Here is a 13,845-nt window from a genome sequence, read left to right as displayed (position 1 = left end):
TATGACCTCCAAATTACTAGGAGAATGTGTTTTTCAATATTTTATCAGTGTCAATATAACTATTTTCTTGCTCTGCTCATGCACTGAGTACTGTATGTGTGTGTGTGTGTGCACCTCAGATTCCAGAGTTCATGACACAAGTTTTGATTTACCTCTACAGTGTGCCGCAGTAATTGGATGTGACACCATTCTCTCTGCTCTCCCTGGGGGATATAACAGGAATCTGACTATTATGGCCCCAGCCATGAATATGTCATGACAGCTGCAAACAAAGGTTTGTGATTTGGATAATACTCCTCTGTATGATGTCTCTGTGCTGATATATGAGATAAATGCTGCAAGTGTAAATGAGTTTTCTGTAAAGCAATTTGCAGTGTTTACACAGAACGATTAATTGCCATTGTTTGGAACCAAAAAAAAAATAAAACAAGCTATAGTAGAGAGGGTGTTCAATATTACATGTTCATCATTTCACCTGCCAGATATATACTTGCCTGACAGATATTTGTGTAAGCTATTATATCTAGTTTCAAAACAACTGAAAAGAGTTTTTGGACCTGACATACACAAACAGGGTGATCCCCTAGAAAGACATTGTTTAGCATGCATCTGATGTGCAGTGCTTTGTTTAAATCACATCGTTTGTTGAGGGTTTAGCCATAAAATCAAATTGAGTGTGCTGTTTTGTATGTGTTCTAGCCTCATAAAAGCAGTCTCTGGGTGAAATAGCAGGTATGCTGATATCAGTATTCCCACAGCCTGCATAATTGCTGTAATTTGCTTTCCCTTTGGGTAATCTGTAAACATGGCTGTTTTGATGTTTTTGGCATCCTCCATTGGCTGAGCTCTCAACTCCTCCAGTGGAGCCCCCATCCCAGCCCAGGGTGACACAAATAGATCCTTCCCCAGAAGGCGCACGTAGTTCCACATGGGCACAATCAATACAGCCCAGCCATCACTGGAACTGTGGTGGTATTAAAAGCACCCTGTGTGCTGGTTCTCACCTCGCTGGCGTTTTAGGGAAATAAAGCTATTGATCCTCCGGGGCCTCTGGCAGAGCATTAACCTGGGTCCACAAATTAGAACGTGCTCATCTGGACACATCTGCCTGCAATGTTTCCAAAAAGCCAGTCCCAGTGAGAGAAAAGGAGGTCTGCGAGGCCTGCTGCTTCCAGTGATGAGTAGAGCGCTACTTGACGCCCATGCTGGAGAGGGGGAGGTGTCTGGATGCCCAGGACTTCCATTAGAGGCCCAGGATGGTGGCATGGATCGATGTGGTAAGGTTTGGTTGGGGGTACTCCATCTCAGATCAGTGTGATTCCTTCCCCCTGATGGAGAGAGTGAGGGGGCTGACCCACAGTAAACCTGCGCTCCTGACTGGAAGGACAATGAGGGAAAGGGCCGCTTGTTCCAGCACTGTCGAAAACATTGCCTCTTTTGTACTGTTTTATAGCAAAATCCAGAGTATACTAGACAGCATTGTCTGTTATGTTTCACAGAAATATCCTTCACTATCCAAATTTTAAAATTGAATGCAGATTCCTCCTAAAGCACTCTGCAAACAGTAAATATTGGTTGTTTGGTCCCCTTATTTGAAATACTATATAGCACAACTCTTGGATTTAGAGTAATGGTAAGCTGTGATTCCCATTTTCAGATTACATTTTTATTTGTCTGAAACATCTAGTATTACACTTCCTTCTATGGACACCATGAAGCTATATATAAGCCACTGATTCAAATGCATCCCTTGCTGGGGTGTCATACAATTCAGTATTTATATCTGACTGGATACACAGATAGAAACACAAACACAGTTATGTAAATTTGTGTACACAAACATGCTGCTAGTTAAGCTCCAGTGACTGTTATTCCTTAATTCTAACATCTTAATTGGTATAACCTCTCTATATGATAGGTGACCCCAATGTGACTGTTGCTTTTTCTTTGAACGCAAAATGTGATTTAAGTGTGAATGCTCCAGTTTTAGTTCTCCTCTGACCACATTTAAATGCCACAAACTTGTCAGAGAGGCGTTCTTTAAGTAACATTTGCACTATTAATGTTTTTGATCAATAGAATCTATGTATCTCTCTTAACTACACATTGCACCAGTTATGCTCACACAGACAGAGACACTTTGAAACTTTCCTTCTTTCTCTCCGCCTGCCCTAACAGCAGGAAGTTTGGAAGTTATCTGCCCCAGTTCTCATGTCCTTGAGAGTTGTGCCTTCGGGCCGGGGCTGGTGGGGTCCCGCGGTGCACAATGTGTGCTTCTCACTCAGACTCCCGCTGTACTCCGCCGCCCCTGCATGGCTCTGGAGAGTTGCCAAGCTCTGAGGGGTTGTCCGTGCCGGTGGGGAGCGTGCATGTTACCACAGAACAGCTTCAAACATCTTACTTCCTTCCCCTATGACAGTCAACCAGCTATAAATCACTTTCCTGCATTGGCCAACTACAATGGCATGCTTGGGACGATGTTGTTATGAATAATCAGACTAATTGCACTAAACAGTGTGAAGTGATGTGCAAATGACTGATCTTGTTTTTCCATATTCTGCTTTTGCAAAGGTCAAACCATTGGTTAGATTATGTGATGCCAGCTTTTTGAAGTCAACAACAGCCTACTGTATGCTGGATTTGCCAGAAATGTAAAAAAAATTCATTCTTCTTGGTACTTTTTTCCAGCATTATTTTGCATTTTTATGGCAATTGAATTAACATCATAGGAAGCCGGACTTCTAGAAGGCGGTCATAATTTGTAGCTGTTTGACAAATCTCCTAATTTTTTTTATTCAGTACATACAGTATGCATTGTTTTTTCTTTTTCTTTTTGTAATTAATATGGATATTGGCCGAGAGCAGAGATAAAAATCCATTTTCTAATATTTTGTCCTTGGATTATGCGCTCAGGGAATTCACTTCCTTTTTTCTCTTTCGTTTCCCTGGCAAAGGCATGGGGAATTGGTGGGATGAGAGGCTATTCCCTAAATAGCCCATGGCAAGAGGTATCCTGATTAGCATGCTGCCTGCTCTCTAGCAGCAGTCCTCCAGGCCACCAGCGCTATCACTTACGTGCTGTTTGTATTTGTAGTTGATAGTGTGTGCTGTTATAATTGGAATGAGCTCAGGAACCTCGTTTGCTTTTGATCCGCTGCCAGCCACTCAGAGTGCTACTGGGCCACAGCTCTCACCTCAACACTCCCAGTGGATTATGGGAAACTGCAACGCTTATGTTCTAAAAAGCGCCTGACAGCATCTCACTCAAGGTCGAACAATACAATGGAAAGTGTGGAGAGCAGAACAAAAAAAAAAGATGGAGGAAAAAGTTCAACAGATATTTGAAGAACACTGTGTATTGAGAACAGAAAAATGGTTATTTTAGACTCATGGAATCAAAAGGAAGGATCTATATGATTCTTTGGGGTAGTTTCAGTAACACACAAGGACATGTACTGTAGAATTATAACTCTCCAAAGACCTACATCTACATTTTACAACTACCTGAGCTAGTGACAAACAGGGTGAATCTGTCCATTCAAACAAATAAACACAATACAAGTCAACATTTAGTCTGGTCATTGTAGAAAAAGCATTTTATTAATCATGCTAATGTTATAGTAATCATTAGGTTTTCTGATTTTGTTGATTTGGCACCTGTGGTGACTGGTGGTAGCAACAATTTTGTCATGTATTTTTAATTTAGTAATTTAATTATTTATACTTGTGATAATTCCCACTGTAGTCTTAAAATATGTTCAGCGTAAAGCCATATTAGTCCTTTACTAACATAACTTTTCATCCAACAATAAACATCATACTGTACAGTAATTCCATAATACAACTGGCATGACCCAAGTTCACTTTCCCCAGCATTGCTCAACTGGACCTTATCAGGAGCTATAACGTCAGATGTGAAGGATATTCTCCAGTGATGTATGTTTGTGGTTCATTTTCTTCCTTTCAGTCTTTGACATAGCGACAGTTCGATCTGCTGGCTCAGCGCTTTTCCAGAGCAGACCAGCTCCAGAGACTTATGAGAGTTTGATGCTCCCTTGCTGCTTAATGCCAGCAGGCCAGTGAAAAAAGATATCTGGAACTACTAAGCTCAATATTTAATCAAGTGCTGGGTTACATTTGCTGTTTGATTAGGTAAGAGAATTCCACCTCCCAAAGTCTGTGATTACTTTGAAAATATTTGGTCAAAAAAACTAAATTAATATTCTGCTTTTAAATGTGTGCTCTCACCACTAATAGCTCCGCACCAGTAACAGTTTATAAGTGTCACAGTTACATTTGTGTCCTGCTATAGAGGGCATTCATTTGACTAATGTTCTATTCCCCTATACTTCTTTCTCTTTTTAGATTATTATTATTATTTCTAATATTATTGTCATTATAATCGGTTTTCGCTCTTAATATTGCTGTCCTATCCACTAGCCCCATTATTACCCATGCTTTTTGAATGTAAGTCCATCTTGTTGCATAATAATCACCTAGGACTGCACAGAGTCACCTGAGAATAACCCTGATGAGCTTGTTTCAGGAGGGCATTACCACTGGTTAAGTACAAACACCTGCTAAAATATTGGCAATTAGGACATAATTAGCTGCTAATGTATTTCTAATCCAAAGCGGGCCATAGATTTGTCTTTTCTTGCGTAGACTCCCTTTTTTAATGTTCTCCATTGTTATTGTTTTCCTCAGGTATTTGTATCCCGAGAACATTGACTAAGTGCCCTAGTTCATCATATGCAAATGGCTTATTAATTACACATGCATTATACCCGTATTCAGAAGACATCAAAGGGCCTGCGAGTGTTCAGATGGTCCCCTTCTGTACCACACTCAAGTTGCAAATGCCTGCGTGTGCACTTTTTCTGTGTGCCTTTTCGGGCAGAATAACTACATCCTCAATTAAAAATTTTCACAGGAACCTCTCTCTCCTTTCCTCCTAATATTTGAGAAACACCTCCGGTGGTCTGTGGCTGTTTGGTACCTGCAAATTGTAAATAATCACTTGAGCCTAGATTACATAGCATTATTAGAAAGCAGTGAGACTGCAATTATACCTTAGTAGTAAAGCCAAGCCAGCATTTGCGTTACTAAATTAGAAATGCCTGGTGTTGTTTAGTGTGTGACCTCATTAAGTTGTACCAAAGCTTTCCAATGATCAGCTCCTTGATCACCATAATAGTGTTTTGGTATCAACATGTCAACCTGAGCTTCAGACATTTCTCTTCTGTGTGTCTCCATGTTTGTTCTGTCTAGTCCTCCCTGGTGAGTTCTCTGTTAATGACCCATACAGCAGGTGTCAGGGTGTGATTTATACTACCTATAATGCCTCACATTGATTAGCGGTAGAGCTCTAATGGGGTGCCAGCTCTCAAACTTAAGTTAGAAAGATTTTTCAAAAAAGCACCACACATCTTCTTAATGCTGTTCTATATCATAGTGCATTCTATTTTAGCATGAATATCAGCAAATCAACCTGTCCGTTGATATGGTGTAGAGGGACCTGGTGTGTGCAATCACTGTAACCCTGGGCAGTCCTCTGTTATCACTCTCTGGTGGGCTGCTCTGACTGGGTGCTGCAAGCATAATTAGCACAGCACTCACTTTGATGATAAAATGGGTAATAGAGCATTCCTTCCCTCTCCTGCCTTCTTGATTTCACCATCATTTATTGATCTAATTAAAATAATTTAGTTGCTAATGGTACAGTTTTTTGTTACGGAAAGAAAGTTTTGATTACTTAAATAGTAGATGATTAACAGCAGACACACCCTGAAGATATTTAATTCAAAGGTATATTTCTTGTGTATGTTGTGTTAAGGCTATCAGTGATTAGATGTGTTGACTTAGTGCTAAAAATAAATGTTTTCTGAAGTCCCTTTGAATTGATATAACATGTAATAACCACCCATGGCAGCTTAAAATTGACAATTGATATGGCAATGATAAAGAAGTGCTGTGGATTACTGATACTCATGTAATTTTTCCTCCTCATATATAAAAGCATATAGTGTACAACAAAGCCACCAGGTGGGGCTGATTCTTTCACTAATGAATCCTTCTTTTGGTATTTTTGTTGAAAATCACAGGTAGAAAATGCTTAAGTGGGGTGTTATTCTATGGCGTTTTTGTATGGCACCTCCAAAACTATCATTTCTCATTAGGAGACCAAACTGTTTGTGGTTGTCCTCATTACTAAAAAGGTAGAGCTCTACCCCCAAAGGTAACTTCATCAACACCAGAGACAAATCTATCTTAGGTGCTCTATTTATATTTCTGACTCACTGCCACAAAGATTTATTCTACTCTCCTGTCAATCCATCTCTCTAATGGGCAATGGCATCCTTTTTAGTTTAGATGGCTGGTGTGTGCGTGTTTGTGTATGTCGCACACACATACGTGCACATTCTTTAGCACAATTTTTTGTCAGATGTGCACAAATAAGAAAAAAAAAAACAAGTACCTCGAAGTCACAGAGCCTTTCTCTTCTCTAAAGAGAGTCATCTTTAGATAGGGAGCTCAGATGTCATGTAATTAAGATGATTAAAAAAAAAGCCTATTTGCACTTCGATGGGTTATTAATGTGGACTAATGATGCTCAGATCAGCTATAAGATGTCTGCTGGTTATGGGGTTAATCTCCTCATTCTTGAAAAAGCCATAAAGATAAAGATCTTTAAACAGAAATGGGCTCATGAAAATCCCCAAAGAACTGCATCACAACTTCATAAGTAAGTTTGAAAGACCCAAAAATAAAACTGCTGTGCACACTAGCACGGTCATGTTAGCAGATTCTTGAAACAGTGAAGCAACTCTAGCACTGTTAGTAAAAAAAAAAATAAGTGAATTTGATGCCACAGATGTATAGTTTCTGTGGTTGGCAAAATCGCTTTGTAAACAGTCCACCCATCATTTATACCACTTATCCTAACGGGGGTCGCAGGGGGGCTGGAGCCAATCCCAGCTGACTTGGGCAAGGGTCTGGGTACACCGTGGACGGGCCGCCAATCTATCATAGGGCTGACACTTAGAGACAGACAACCACACACACCTACACTCACTCCTGTTTAGGTTGACTGGCAATTTAGAGTTGATAGTCAACCTGAGCTGCATGTCTTTAGACTGTGGGAGGAAGCCGGAGTACCCAAAGAGAACCAACGCAGGCAAAGGGAGAACATGCAAACTCTGCACAGGAACGCATTGGGTCAGCCGAGGCTCAAACCCTGAACCTTCTTGCTGTGAGGCGACAGTGCTAACTACCATACTTGTAAACATATCATTTATAAATCATTTGTTTTGTTACAGGTTGCTATTTAAATCAGTAATTTTGCATCTTGTGCAATGCATCTTTGTATTTTTATGTGTTTATCTGTATTTTTATTCTCTCCTTATATTTATGCTTATTATTAGTTTCTTTGCACTGTAATTGCATAACTGAACTACAAAACATTTTGAATTTACTTCAGGATTAATTAAGTATTTACTGTCTTTCCCAGAAAACTGTTGCAATCACTAATTCTTTGGTATTCTCATGTTTTTTTTTTTTTGTTTGCATTGGAACAATACAAAAAAGCCAAATCTGATCCATTGCACACAGAACTCCAAAAATGTATTCAAAATAATGAGAAATAGCTGTATTTCAAGCATGTGATTCTCCTTTAATTTGTAATGAAACTCATCTGTAGCAACCAACAGGTGCTGTCATTATAGAAATCACACCTGCAACCAGTTAACTTTTTTTTTTCTGTCGTGCATCTTTGTCTTTGTGTCGTGTAGACCACACTGAGCATGGAGAAAAGAAAGAAGAGCAAAGAACTGTCTGAGGATTTGAGAACCACAATAGTGGAAAACTAAAGGCTAGAAGTCCATCTCCAGAGATCTGGCTGCTCCTGTGTCCACTGTGTGCAGCATTGTCAAGACATTTACAGCCTATGGCGCTGTGGCTAATCTCCCAGGACGTGGACGAAAGAGAAAAATAAATGACAGATTGCAACGAAGGATTGTTTGAATGGTGGATAAAGAACCTTGATCAGCTTCTAAACAAATTCAGGCAGACCTGCAGACACAGGGTGCAACAGTGTCAGCTTGCACTGTCTGTCACCATCTGAATGACAAGAAATGTTGTGGTAGGACTCAGGGGGACCCATTGCTGGCACAAAAACATTAAAAAAAAAACAGAATGCAGTTTGCCGAAACTTACCTGAGGAAGCCACGGTCCTTCTGGGAGAATGTCCTGTGGACAGATGAGACTAAAATAGAGCATTTTGGTAGAGCACATCATTCGGAACAGCAGCTGTGAGAATATATATGTGTATATATAAAACAAACTATTATATCCACAAAAATCACTTGAGCTGTTTGTTTACAAGGTATAGCAGGACTTGTATCACAACTGACATACTGTATGAAGAGCTGATTTTTTAATTGCACTTAAGTTTGGTGCTTTATTTAAGTACATTTTTGTCTGTGCAACAGTTTAGATAACTGTATTTATTACCTTCAGGGGCATCATGTAATCCTAACAGATGGCTCACTGAGAAGTTTTCTTCTCAGAAGTGAAGACATCAGAAGTCGTTTGTTGTCACCGAGGGTCACTGTTATAAACTCTAAATTAAAATCTTTAATCACTTCTGAGTTTCTCAAATGGATTAATTCATGAGGAGGAATCTGGGGTTCACCTGAGTGTATGGGTGGTAGAGATCCTCCTAATACAGTGAATGTGTAAATGTCATGCCTTCTGATGACTTTATCATGAATGCTGTGATCATTACATTGTCATTAGTTAGCAGACATGGTTGCACCTCGTTAATGCGTACAAACAATCCGAGGAGCAGCAGATAATGTGTGGTGGTGGTGTTTAATGAGGATTCACATTTGCATATTGGCCTCCACCCCCACTTGCATTCCCACCCCACTCTCATTTATAAAAATAAATCACATTAGAACATCACTGGCTAATAAAGTCGACTCCGGCCCACATCCCACGTCCCAGTGATAGCCAAGTCTCAGTGCAGGAAATACACAAAGCAGTCTCCCAGGGTTAGCGAAAACCTATTATAGAAAATTCTCCTATGGCACTGGAACATTCTTCATATTAACACTGCTGAAGTAAATTATGCCAGTTGTTGTGCAAGCTACAATCAAATAATCTATCAAGGAATCTCTTCTGGCAGTTGCAGTGAATGTTGAAAGTCAGGTTAAATAATAGCGCAACCACTTAGAAAAGTCAGATTTAATTACATATCCCATCACTGAAAATAGAAGTAAAATAGGAGTGTGTTTGATTTTGAAGTAGCTTTTAATCTTGATTGCGCATAATTGTACAGGATACCACCTGAGGTGAGCGAATTTCACTGCCATTATTGAAAAGCTTTGATTTTGTGAAGATTGTGCTTTGATTATGAAACAAATGCAATTAATAGCAGCGTTTACATTTTGAAGTCAAATAGCAAAGCATGCTAAATATGCTTCCCTGATATCATGTACCTGTAGTGCTGACTATGAACATCACTGCCCAAACAAGACAGATCAAGCGCTACAACCTTGTGAGAGTGCCTTGTCTTGTGTCGATATGACTGTGCCAGTGTGTGCACGTTTGTGGCCCCAGGTCAAAGCCCGATAAATAAACATCGTGTTTCCTGATGCCTATCAGTGTGCACGGCTGATGCACCGGTGATGTAAATCCACCCAAGACTACCAGTGGCCCCAATTCGCTCACTTACTCTTTGGCTCACTCCATCCTTTCTTCATGCTCAAATTGACACTTGGTGTAGAGGCAGGCAGACAGGGGGCCTCTCCACCCTGTGCCTCCAGAGATGTGGCCCAGCTGTCAGCCGTCTAATCCAGTCCAACCTCCCTCTGAGCCAGGCAGGAACTCCAGGCTGCTCCCCCTCATCCTCACGCCTAGAGGCACAGCAAACAGCCCTCGTCAACACTACACACAGTGGGGTGGAGTGGGGAGCACTTTGCCAGTCAAATTAGTCTTGACCATTCTTTAGAAATCAAGCACAACCATGTGACGACACACTCCAAATGCCTCATGATGGTGTAGAAGAGACAACAGGTTATTGACATTATGTTCACATATGCTGTAATCTATTGTAAAAAAAAAACAAAACAAATTAAGGAACTGTGATATTTAATGATACTGTGTCATTTGTAGCACAACTACTAAAGAGCCTCAGACAGTTTTATCATTTTTGTTTCCATTCTGTTCTCAGAATCTGAACAGAGAGTCCCCTGGATATATCATCGTCTTTTACATCATAGGTGTTAGTGTTGGCATTGTTACTATGGAAACAACTGTACAAAGAAAATGGCATACTGGCAAATTTAGATACAGCAGTACAGGCATGAATGAGACACTATCAATACACTACTGTCTTTTATACATACAATGATTTGATCTGAGTTGGCAGCTATGTATTTATGTAAATACTGCAATCATAAACAATGAAGTAATACATAGAAACTACTAAAAAAATATGGATTTATTTTTTGTGGCTTGCAAGTGTTCATGGCACAGTTGTGGGCATGTGGATTTTTTAGGAGTATGTTGGTAGTTTTGTGTGGCTCCCCGTGGCATTCCCAATATCAGTATTCATGTAGATGTGTTTGATGTGTTTGAAGCCACGTAGCATACCTTGGAACATGACAGTAAACATGGCAGAGGCTCTCCCTCTGTGGAGCAGTGATGCACGTCACCCCTCAGAAGTGTGTGACGGGTGTACAAACCAAACCCACTGGGCCAGGCCGTCTCCTGGGATTCTCCCTTACTATGCTGCTCTGACTGATTGCATGTTGCTCAGTGCTACACTGTTCAGAATAATTCCACCTTCAGCCTGGAAAACAAAAGAGCAAACTAAAACAGGAGGCAAACAAGAAAGAGAAATGCAAAGCATGGACTTGTGACAAGTTATGGAACCCACTTAACTGGTTATCTGACCCACCTACACTACATGTCATGATATATCCTCTTCTAATATTTTCCCAGTGTTTCATCCCTGGCAAATCACTAGAGTATGTTTCCTGCATGCATCCCTGGGGAAATTAAGAGGCGCACTGTGTATCTCGGGAGGATTCCCCCCAAAGAATGAGAATAAAACAGGCAGCATGAAAGAGTAGTGTTGGTGTGAGGAAGTTATTGGTCTGGCAAAGGGATTGCCAACACATCAAAATAGCATGGGTGTTGAACAAGACAGAAACTTGCACCATTTACACCTGCCAAAGAGAGCAGAGAGAATGCCATCCTGACATCAAACATTTCCATAGCCACATACACACTGCGTGATGTGAAGTACAAGAGCTGACGCTTCATGTCAGATAGAATTTCATGAAGTGACATGTACAACATGTTCACATGAAAGCGTTGCCTTGAATATTGTTTTTGCAATGGTAAGATAAGTCATTTATATACAGCTGCAGTTTTAGAATATATGTCATACATCAGGCAAAGCTTTGAAAAGAGTTTCCTATGATCTGGGACCGTAAAAATAAATTGCATCAACAATTTGACAAAACAGTCGATTGTGCAAGATGCTATCAAGCTTTTGTCAGTGAGTAGCAACAGTGCCAAGTGTGATATTACAACATAAGACTTTATTACTGACAACAGTAGAAAATTGTCTCTGGTCTCACCTGAGACATACTATAACAGCAGATATATGGCACTGATTAGTAAATATCCATTCCCAATAATTTTAAAACACTGCTTTTAAGAGGTAAATCCCATCTAAAACCTGATAAAGCAAGAATGTAAGTGAACTAAACAGACTTCATCAGGGAGCTCTGAAATTAAATTGTACTGTGGGTTGTTTTCCGCTGCAGCATATGCAAACTACTGTATATCCAGTGTTCTCCTTAAAAGATAAATTTAGCTTTTTATATTATTCTTGTTGGCATCCCCTTTCTTAGCATGCATTCATTGAAGTATTGTTAGTTCTCAGTCTATGTAGATTGAGAATCTGTTTTCATACAGCCAATCAAATCCCTTCATTTCAAACCTGCATTAAGCAGTAACCTCAGAATTTTATTATAGACAGTCACTCTGAGTGACAGCCGTACAGCAGCCTGATACACAACACCACAGCTTAGGACTAGGACTAGGACTAGGACTAGGGGACTAGGAATAGGAATAGGAATAGGAATAGGAATAGGAATAGGAATAGGAATAGGAATAGGAATAGGAATAGGAATAGGAATAGGAATAGGAATAGGAATAGGAATAGGAATAGGAAGGAAACCCAAAACACAGCAAACCTATATGCACAATACTTCAAGCCCAAAAACCTGACCTAAATGATACAAATGGGGGAACATTTATACTGGCTGACCAAACCAGTAGCACACACAGGGAATGGTCAAAGAAGCTATCTAAATAATTTACCAATAAACACTGAACAGACAGTCTGCTAACAACTAAATATTTTTCTTTAGATGTAAAAAAAAAAAAAAAAAAAACATAACTTGACAAATAAAGCTTTAACATACACTACAAACAAATAAACAATATATTTCTCCCAAACTCCTCCCTTTCTTGTATTGGGCACTTGGTGCAGTCCAGGCCTAGTGGGAGGTTTAAGCCTGCTGCTGCCTCAGTCTAATCTTTTTTTTGCCGGGACCACCCCCATCCATGAACCAGGAAAAGGTAACTCAAAATAAAATTTACAGACATTAACAAAACAAAATTAGTCAAATGTGCATGCTTTGATTAATTGTGTATGTCCAATGTTAAATCAAATGCCTAAATCTACAAGCATGAACAAAGAAAACAAATATACATTACCTAGCTAATTCTACTGCTGGTGGTGGTTTAGGTCCTTACATGGTGAAAGCCAGGGCTGAGGCCTTCACCAGGATAGAGACAGGAATGTTTGGTGTCTTTGTTGTGTGAATATCGTATGTTTGTGTTGTGTAGCCTACAGACTGAAAACAAATCTCCTCACGGGGGCAATAAAAACTTATCTCTAAGTCCTCTTTTCTTTTCTAACATTATTTTTTACAACAAAAATATAGGATGAAATGTGATTTCTGTTGGATTATTTTGTTGTACTACTTTTTCCTAGGTCATGGATGAACTTTTATATTCACAGAGTTTAATAAACTTCTCCAGAGATGGCACATGTACTGTATATTCTCCAAATATCCAGAAAGAAATATTATGAATCTTAATGGTAAGCCATGTTTTGATAAGAAAACAATTACAAGAATTTATTATCTCAACAATTGTTTTGACAAGCTGTATCCAAAATCAATACTGCATACAATTATTTGAATCTTTGTAGCATACTGTTTTAAGGATAGTATACAAGAAATAAACAAACTTAATGGTTTTATACTAACAAGAAGTTATGTAATACTTTACCAAATTGCAGTTTCACAAGGAGAAAGCCAAATGTCTTCGTTTTTTCAAAAAATGTAATTATTACATTTGGTGATATGTTCTTAGAGCTCTTTGACTGCCATCCATAAAATGGAATGAATAAAATATTGTAATGTAGCTTAGCTTGAGGAAGGAGCCTGAGACAGAAGTTGCATTTTTTTCTTTTATTAAACTCGGCTAGTAACACACAGCAAAAACCTGAACACCCACCCAGAACTAAATACATCCCACCCTGAGGGGCATTCTGGGGGATCCCGCCAGGTGCTTCCCTCCTAAGGTATAATGGGGGCCCTCCAAGTGTCTCTCTGTTCCCCAGTGCTACAATATTCCATCTGTCCAGTTCAAAATGTTTTCTTGCTCTGAGTACAGTGGCTCCTCCATTCCCTTCATGCATTGTATTGTTGGAGAATAGTGTCCTTCAACAGCACACACAAAAATCAGAGGGTTTTG

The sequence above is a fragment of the Monopterus albus genome, unplaced genomic scaffold (genome assembly GCF_001952655.1).
Source record: "Monopterus albus unplaced genomic scaffold, M_albus_1.0 scaffold28.1, whole genome shotgun sequence".
In the NCBI taxonomy this organism is placed as follows: Eukaryota; Metazoa; Chordata; class Actinopteri; order Synbranchiformes; family Synbranchidae; genus Monopterus; species Monopterus albus.
The sequence above is the reverse complement of the archived record's forward strand: the minus strand, read 5'-3'. Positions refer to the sequence as shown.